Consider the following 9,965-nt stretch of genomic DNA (forward strand, 5'->3'; position numbering starts at 1 on the left):
GAGGGCCAACCAGCGCGCAGAGGCGTGGCCCGCAGGGCGTGAAGGCGCTAGCCCGGCCAGGACTGGATGCGGAGCGAGGGAGGCGGAGGAACTGCTCTGTTTCTTGCTTCTTAAAGTGTTAGTGCACCTGCTGAGGGAGAGCCTCAGAGGCCTGGCCAGGTGCCCCATTGACACCTAGGATTACCTTACCTGCTGTTCTGACAATTCATTAATCTTCCGCACTTGTTTTGTTCTTAGGGAAACCATCAGCAACTGATTGCCGTATCCCCTCTGCAGCAGATCTCCCTCATATCTTTGTGAAGTCTTTAGAAGTGCTTTATCCTTATTACTAAGAGAGCATCTTAGCTGTGGATACGCATATATTTGCTAAATTAATAAATAGTGAGACAGATGGGAATAGCTGGATGGGTCTCCACCTTTTATTTTATTTTTAATTTATTTTGGGGGGCATGAAAGTCCTACATCTTTATTTTTTTAACATTTATTGGAGTATGATTGCTTTACAATGGTGTGTTAGTTTCTGCTTTATAACAAAGTGAATCAGCTATACGTATACATATATCCCCATATCCCCTCCCTCTTGCGTCTCCCTCCCACCCCCCATCCCTATCCCTCTAGTCCACTTTTTATTAAATGCAAATTAGATTTCATTATGTTCTTCTACCTCAGACGGAGTTAAATTTCTCCTCCCTCTGGACTTACAGCACAGTGTAACTGTATTTTGTGATGGATCGTCATCAGACTTCTGATGTGGTTGTATTGGCGCTCAACCAGACGGTCACCTTGTTGATTGTGTCGACCTCTTCACCTTTTGGGTCTCAGGATCGGCTCAGTGGACGCATGTATTCAGTTCAATTCGATTACTCATTACATTTGGTCGTTGACAAATTTCACTTTCAGGAAAGGACTGAGTTCCATTCCAGTCTGAATTTTATGACTACTCATATGACCATGAGATATGTCCTATAACCTCTTTACATTTACATCTTTAAAATAAGCAAGTTAGGGACTTCCCTGGTGGCACAGTGGTTAAGAATCCGCCTGCCAATGCAGGGGACACGGGTTCGAGCCCTGGTCCGGGAAGACCCCACATGCTGCGGAGCGGCTGGGCCCGTGAGCCATGGCCACTGAGCCTGTGCGCCTAGAGCCTGTGCTCCTTAATGAGAAGCCACCACAATGAGAAGCCCACTCAGTGCAACAAAAGAGTAGCCCCTGCTCGCCGCATTAGAGAAAGCCCGCACGCAGCAACGAAGACCCAACACAGCCAAAAATTAATTAATTGATTTAAAATAAATAAATAAATAAAATAAGCACGTTAGAGACTACTGGGGGTCCTTCTAGTCCTGAAATTTTAAGTACTAAAGTGATGAGAGTTCTGTAGAGCCATAGCACCCAAGGAGGGAAATTATTTTCTTTTCATCCCCACAATATCAACTATCTCATCAAAACTCAAAATAGCATTGCAATCTGGATATTTTTACATGAGGCCCAGTTAGAAGTATATTATCCATATTTACACACCTAATACTTGTGGATCCAGATGTGAAACCAGGTTTGTCTAGATCCACAGGCCATTTTCTTTTCATCACATTCTGCCTGTGAAATAGAATGACAAAAAGATCTGTGTTGTACTGGAGACACTGACAGAAGAGAAAAGGGTTGATATAGCCTCTCTTATTTTTACAAAACATGAATGACCTCCATTCAGGACAAAATATATTTTCTTTTCCAGACTTCATCCCCATTCATATATTGGAGAATTACCCTGAAACTAGACTTTTTTCCTATTTATTGTCTGCACTGAGAGCTTGAAAGAGGGGACTCTCCATTTTAAAGGCACTGATGAACTGGTACCAGTACTGCCCTCAAATTTATTATGCAGAACTGGGTAAGCCATGTCCCCATTAAAACATGTTTAAGGCCTAATGTTTCTTTATAAAATCTAAGTCACGTTGATACCTAAAACCAAAATATATCAGTGACCCCTAAACATCTTTACAAAGATTCCTTTTAGAATTTTTTTTAAAAAGGTTTTCTTGACCTGTCCCCACAAGAAGACAGTGTGCTTTTAGTGTCCCTTTGATAGAGAAAATATACCAAGATAAAAATAAACAAGGCCCCATGGCTTCATAACACTCTAAAATAAATTTGTATTTTATTAGTCACATCAGCACCAAAATATAGTAAAATTACATGTGCAAGACATACTGAGATCAGACTATAGTTAATGCTTGTACAGGATACAGGTTTGACATCCTCATGTAATACATTCCCAACCAGTTCTGTAATTGCCAAGAATACAAATTCCGTAAGCACAGAGCATGCAGTGGACACTGAGTAGTTGCCAGACAAGAGCAAAGATGATAGAGGACTAAGTTCTAAGGTTCTTTATTGCCCTAAAGTTTTCAGCATCAAATAGACTTTGCTATGTCCTATTCTATATACTCTCCCAAACCTGAGGACAAGCTGGGAAAGTAGGTTTTCTACCCACATTTTACAAATGTAAAACTAAGACTCAGAAATTGAGGGATTTAGCCAAATACACACTGTTTGAATGAAATCATAAAGAATTGGATCATAATAGTATAAATCCCATTTCCCTTCCCACCCTGTCTAGGTAGTGGGAGATAGATACTTGATAGACTACCTGGTGTGGTTGCTGGTACTGGGTATCCTTCCCTTGTCTCTTCAGAGCCACTTTCAGGTTTGTGCCCTGGCTTCCCGGCCCTCCTCATTCACTGGGAGTGGTCAAAGGGAGACACTTCCAGGAGCCGCAGAGGGTGGGAGGGAGAAGTCTCAGGGCATTTCTTTTCCTGGCTCACCTACCACAAAGCTCCTCTCCTGTCAGCTCTCCCTTTGTTCTTTCTTCTCTGCAGGTTCCAGGAACTGCTTCCTCCTCACCTCCTTCAGGCCTAGCCCTAAGGTGCTGAGGCTTTCCTAAACCCTGCCCACGCTTCTCTCATTAGCCCTAATCGGAGTGTGCCATCTGCTTATCTGAACCTGACCCGACACATTGGTCTAAGATATAACTGAGTTTGTAGTGGATTAAACTAGAGTGGAAAACAATTCACATCCTCTCCTAATTATCCAACACAAATGAAAACTAAATTATGTTGGCCTATTTTCCCACATCTTACCTCACCCGTCCTGAAACCGCACTCTAAAAGCCTCCTGGGAGCATTTAAAACTCTTTGAACTTAGTCCCTGAGGAATCAGAATAAAATCCTCCTCTGTCAAGTAAAACCTGTAGGCTAGTTCCCCATCCAAAAAATGTAATTGGCAACACAAGACTATATTTGTTAAGCCCTGAGAGCATTAATTAAAATCAAGTCTTTAAATTTCTTTTAAATATCAACTAAGCTGGTTTTTCTCAATTTTTTTTGTAGGTGGATCCGTTTTCTAGAATTTAAAAAATATATAGTTGTTGGACAATCACATGATGGTACCTATTCTTGGGTATTCATCGACTAAGAAAAAGTACATTATAATGAAAAGCTTCATTGATGTTAATAACACCTTAAAATAAATACTTGTTGAATTACTAAATGGTGAGTTGGAGTGGAATAAGTGAGAAGAGTACAATGTTCTCCAGTCGCTATAACAGATTTGATGAAGCTTTCTTTGTGGTCCTCAGGAAAATGAATCCTTCCTTCCTGTGGCTCCCCCTTCACTTATAGCTGATGTTCCAGCCTTTTAATATTGGTAACTGTGTTGAGGTATGAGTTTCCTACCTAGCTGTGAACTCCTAATAGTCCCATCCAAGCATGTTAACGATGCTAGGTTAGGAAACTAGAATACTGAGGTCTAGTCCCAGATACACAAATAGTTTATGTCTCTTGATCTTCTTGGGTTTCCACATCTGTAAAATAATGGGGCTGAAATAAACAAACTTTGGTGTTTCTTCTAGACTTACAATTCTAACCGTTGAAACTAAGTAGATGTGAGCTATTTACAGCATTCCAATGTAGGAGTACAGATCAATGTGTTAATTTGTCATCTAAGAAACCCTTATATTTACATTGCAAATAAGATTTCCCCTCATTTAAAGCTAATTGAGAATCAGAGACAGGACAGGACTTAGGATCACACAGTCATCCAGGAGTATACCCAGGATCTGAGCCCAGATGGATCTGAACCCATTGTCCCTTCTCCACCACCCACATGGCCTCTTATCTGGGAGACTGATCTATCTAAGAGGATTGTCCTTTTTACTCCAGGGCACAACTGAGATCCAGGTTGTGCTATATTAAAATATAGCGTTTTTCTAAGTATAATCTTTTTTCCAGTCTTTGCTTGCATTTTTTATTGGAAGCTAACAAAGGACCAGAGGCACTTTTAAAATTATTTTAACTGAGCTATTAAGAATGTAGAGTTCATCCTGTTCCTGTTTTGAAAAGACCCTGGTGTCAGTATCCTCATCTTCCCCCATTGCCACTTACCCATCCCCATTCTGTCACTGATACTTTACCAAAGTTTATTATGTAAAATTAATATGCCCTGTCTGCAGGGTCCACAACCAGAGAACAGCTCTAGCTGAGAATATTAGTTAAAACAAGAGTTTCATGTGAAAACTATTACTTGGTATGTAATAGTTATAAATAAGAATGTCTTTTTTAATGTCAAAAAATTGAGCAGTCTCACATGACAATAGTTGTACATCAGTCTCCCATTGATCGAGAAGAATAAGTGAGAAGCCACTTAAAACTCAGTAAAGACTTTGGAACTCATTTTGTTTTCTTCAGCATAAGAGCATCCACATATATTCTGAAATATAATTCTTCACGTGCGTTCATGATGCCTCTGATACGCAAGATGGGCAAGGACAATTATAGAGTGATATTGTAAATAGAATGGAAAGGACAATGGAGGTAACAGGGCCACGAGAGGTTTCTAAGTGAAGTGAAATCAGATCAACTTTTTCAATAGCTGACCTTGACAGCCGTGGGGAGAGCCAACTGCAATGGGATGCCCAGCAGCAGGAGGTCAATTAGAAAGCAGAGGAGGATGTCAGCAGCGCTGGGATGCAGAGACAGATAGATGTGGAGACAGTGCGTATGAGGGTGAGGGAGAGGGAAAATCCAGAACAGTCTACACTTGGGGAATAGATTGAAGGAGAAACCATGATAGGAAATAACAGGAAATATCAGAGGAGGAGATGTTAGAATAGGGACATCTGCAGGGTAGGGAAGGGGTTGGAACGAGGGGCAACATTGTATTTACTTTAGTATCTATTAAGATAGAAATGCCTGAGCTACATCCATTAGGCAGTTGGATGGATGTACCAGTTTAAAACTAGGGAGATCTAAGTTAGAGTTTTAGAAGAAAATAAAGCATAGTAGTTACAACAGCTTTAGAATCAGATAGACAATGAGTTCAATCAAAGCTCTGCCATTTGCTAACTCCATGGGATTGGGCAAGATTCAGAGCCTTACTGAGCATAAGCTTCCCCATTTGAAAATGAGGCTGGTGATACTCAGAGGAGTTTTTGGTGTGGATGGAATGACACAAGGCAGATAAAGAGGTTAGCAAACTGCCTGGCACATAATAGTAAATTCTCAGTAAATGTTAGATGCCATTATTATTATATAGGTTATTGAACAATGAATAGAGGTAAAAACTGAAACCAAAGGATTGGAAGTGATAACTGTGGGAATACACGAGAGAGAATAATCAAAGGCAAGGTCTTGAAGATGCCAACTCTGGAAGGGAAGGCAGAGTAGAAGCAGGCAAAACAGACTGAGAAGGTGTAGAGGAAGGAGAAAGGAGGATCAGGAGAGAGCGAGCAGTGGCCTGGAAGCTGATGAAAGAGTTGCAACAAGTAGGAGGATGGATCAGAATCATCGTATTAAGCAGTTATGGAGCAGAAAATTAACCATTAGATCCCATAATGAGGATGTCATTGTTGACCTGAACAAACAGTACTTTAAAGAAAGGGTAGAGGCAGTACCCTGAGACAGCATTCAGCTTTCCTAGATGTCTGAAAACTTAATTATTAAAAATAGATATATAATTATAGAAGAATATACTCCAGCTTAAAAACAAGAAGGGGCTAATTAGTAGTATTAACACAAATGAAATGGTTCTCTCCAGGAACTTTCCCCTCAGTGTGTGATCATGCTATTATTTCTCCCATCTTAAAAACAACAACAAATCTTGACTCTATAACTCTACTTATTCCTCTGTCCACTGCTCCATCTCTCTTTTTAATCTTTGCAGCAAACCTCTTCCAAAGGTTGAAATTCCCCATCTCCAATTTTCTTCTATACTCACTCCAAAAGGACTTCTCTCCCACAGTCCACCAAAATTACTATTGTCAGAGTCACCAGTAACCCTCACATTGTAAAATCCAATGGTCATTTCTCAGTCTTCACCTTAGCTGATCTATTACCAACATGTAATAGTTTATCATTTTCTGTCCTTTAAGCGCTTAGCTTTCAGGATGCATATTCTCTTGATTTTGTTTTTTTTCATAGCCACTCTGTCGCCTTTGCTGGTTCCTTATCATCATCTTGATTTCTTAATACTGGAGAGCCTTACAGCTCAGTCCTTGGACTGCCTTACTATTACTATTTTTAATCTACACTCATTATTCACTCAGTAATCTAATCTAGTATCATGACTTTAAAAATATTTACATGCTGGTTCCCAAATTTATATCGTAAGCCTAGATCTTTCCAGAAATTCCAGAATACTACATCCATCTTCATTTTAGCATTTCCACTTGAAATCTTTAAAAAACTGTACATTTAAAAAATGTATATCAACTAAATCGATGCTTGTTAACCCTTTCAAGCATGTGGAGCCCTTACTAATTTAAAAATTAAACCATTCACGTGAGAGTAGTTGTAATTGGATATCCATTGATAGCAAAATTTATAATGAAAGAACTTACTATGACTTTAGTCACACTTCAAGTTTATATTTCATTAATCATTACATTCACTTGAAAAACATTTTTAAAGATGTTATCAATTACGTTATTTTCAATCTATAGACAATGAGATAGCAGCAGCCACGGTGAACTAATTCATTGCTATATAATTCCCAAACTCTCCAGGATCTATGCCCCACAAGTTGAAAAACACAACTGGGTTACCAGTTAATTCATGTGCATATCCAAATGTTTATGCCTTCAAGGCAGAGCCCACTATTTAAATTTTATATAGGTTGACACTTACCCTAGATGACTGATTCCTTGTTTCTCTTCATTTCAATACATTACTTATAGGGATTCTCTTTTCAAGCATTACAATTCAGAATGGGAAAAACAGAAATCCTCATGTTTAACCCTCTAGTCCTCAGTCTTCTCTCATAATTTCCTAAAAGTACCACCAGCATCTGTTCACATCCTAAATACAGTTCAAAGGTCAAATAGCAGAAGATAAAATTTGAGAACACCCAATACACCATTAAAATGCCATGGTTTTGCCTCGTGTTATTTTGACTAAAACTGTTATTTTGACTAAACTGCTCTCCCCAATGCCAATCACTCTTCCACCAATGCTCCATCAGTGCTACTTAATCCATCCTCTACCAATCTTCGAGGACCCCATTCCTCCGGGAACCATTGGCATTCAGCCAATTTAGGGACAAAACCACTTATAGCTCCACCTGCCTTCACCTCCAAAATTTTAGAAAGAACAACCTATGCATGTTTCCACTTCACTGTTCCCTCTTTACTCCTCAAAGTGGAAGACAGTTCAAAGGGCACAGCTGGTAGAGAGGTGAGTTCTAGTCTAGGCTGGCTGGACAGCCACCCAAACACAGCCTCAGGGAATACATTATTTCTTGAAGACATCACAATTTGAACTTTGGACCTTTACACAACCAAAAATCATATCTTTCCAGAACTAGAGTTGATATGACCCGTAAGTAGACTCATGATGATCAAACTAATTCTGATATATAAACACGTTTTCCAATATCAATTTATAATAAGAATTCATACCTGCTTTCTGTGGACAAGAATACTTATGCCTATCAGATTTACTATTGCTTTTTGCTTTTTCCCTCAACTGACAACTGAAGTCAAATTTTTATATTCTTTTCTATCAATCCTAAGACAAACTTTTTTTTCAGTTATAACCTCTCCAAAATCAGAATGCTTCTTACAGCTGACTGTGTTTTACAGTTACTGTCAGCCAGGTGGCAGTCATGATATAGTGCATTTAAAACTTTCTGTTGATTTGGCAGTTTCTCAAAAAGTTAAACAGAGAGTTACCATTTGGCCTAGAAATTCCACTTCTAGGTATTAAACCCAAGAGAATTGAAAACATGTGTCTACACAATAACTTGTATATGAATGTTCATAGCAACATTATTCATACTAGTCAAAAAAGTGAAAATAACTACTAATGTATAGATAAGCAAATTGTGGTATATCCATACAATGGAATATGATTCAACTAATGCATAGATAAACTAACGTATAGATAAAAAAAATTGTGGTATATCCATACAATGGAATATGATTCAGCCATAAAAAGGAATGAAGGTATAGATTCATGCAACAACATAGATGAACATTGAAAACATTATGCTAAATGAAAGAAGCCAGATATAGAAGACCATATATTATATGATCTCATTTATATGAAATGTCAAGACCAGGTAAATCCATAGAGACATAAAGAAAGCTGCCATGGTTGGGAAAAGCAGGTACTGGGAAGTAGCCACTAATGGTACTGGGATTTCTTCTTGGGGTAGTGAAAATATTCTGGGATTAGATGGTGATGGAATCTCTTGCAGGTTGGCACAATGTTGTGAATATATTAAAATCCACTGAATTGTATATTTTAAAAGAGTAAATGTGACCATATGTGAATTATATCATAATAAAAGGGGGGGGTAAACAACAAAAAAGTCACAAAATCTATGTCAAAAATGGGAAAAAACAAAGCAAGAAAACTTCTTGGTAAGATGAAGAAAGTGATATCACCAAAGTGTCTGGGATTCAGTAACACACAGTATGTGAGGAACACTGTTTGCCAGGCACTGGCAAGGCCACTGAATGAAATGGATATTTAAATGACCAAAGGAAAAATTTTTCTTGCATAAAGATCAAAGGAGGACCCTGAACCAAGATGTCAGAGTAGAAGGACATGCTCTCACTCCCTCTTGTGGGAACACCAGAATCACAACTAGCTGCTGGACAGTCATTGACAGGAAGACACAGGGACTCACTGAAAAAGATACCCCACATCCAAAGACAAAGGCAAAGCCACAATGAGATGGTAGGAGGGGTGCAATCACAGTAAAATCAAATCCAGTAACTGCTGGGTGGGTGACTCACAGACTGCAGAACACTTAAACCACAGAAGTCCACTCACTGGAATGAAGGTCCTGAGCCCCATGTCAGGCTTCCCAACCTGGGGGTCCTGCAAAGGGTGGAGGAATTCCTAGAGAATCAGACTTTGACGGCTAGTGGGATTTAACTGCAGGACTTTGACAGGACTGGGGGAAACAGAGACTCCAATCTTGGAGGGCACACACAAAGCAGTATGCGCATTGGGACCCAGGGGAAGGAGCAGTGACCCAGGGGAGACTGAACCAGACCTACCTACTAGTGTTGGAGGGTCTCCTGCAGAGGCGGGGGGTGGCTGTGGCTCACCGTGGGGACAAGGACACTGGCAGCAGAAGTTCCGGGAAGTACTCCTTGGCGTGAGTCCTCCCAGAGTCTGCCATTAGCCCCACCAAAGAGCCTAGGTAGGCTCCAGTATTGGGTTGCCTCAGGCCAAACAACCAACAGGGAGGGAAGCCAGCCCCACCCATCAGCAGTCAAGTAGATTAAAGTTTTACTGAGCTCTGCCCACCAGAGCAACAGTCACCTCTAACCACCACCAGTCCCTCCTATCATGAAACTTGCACAGCTTCTTAGACAGCCTCATCCACCAGAGGGCAGACAGCAGAAGCAAGAAGAACTACAATCCTGCAGCCTGTGGAACAAAAACCACATTCACAGAAAG

This window comes from Lagenorhynchus albirostris, chromosome 8, assembly GCF_949774975.1.
Source record: "Lagenorhynchus albirostris chromosome 8, mLagAlb1.1, whole genome shotgun sequence".
NCBI classification, from domain to species: Eukaryota; Metazoa; Chordata; class Mammalia; order Artiodactyla; family Delphinidae; genus Lagenorhynchus; species Lagenorhynchus albirostris.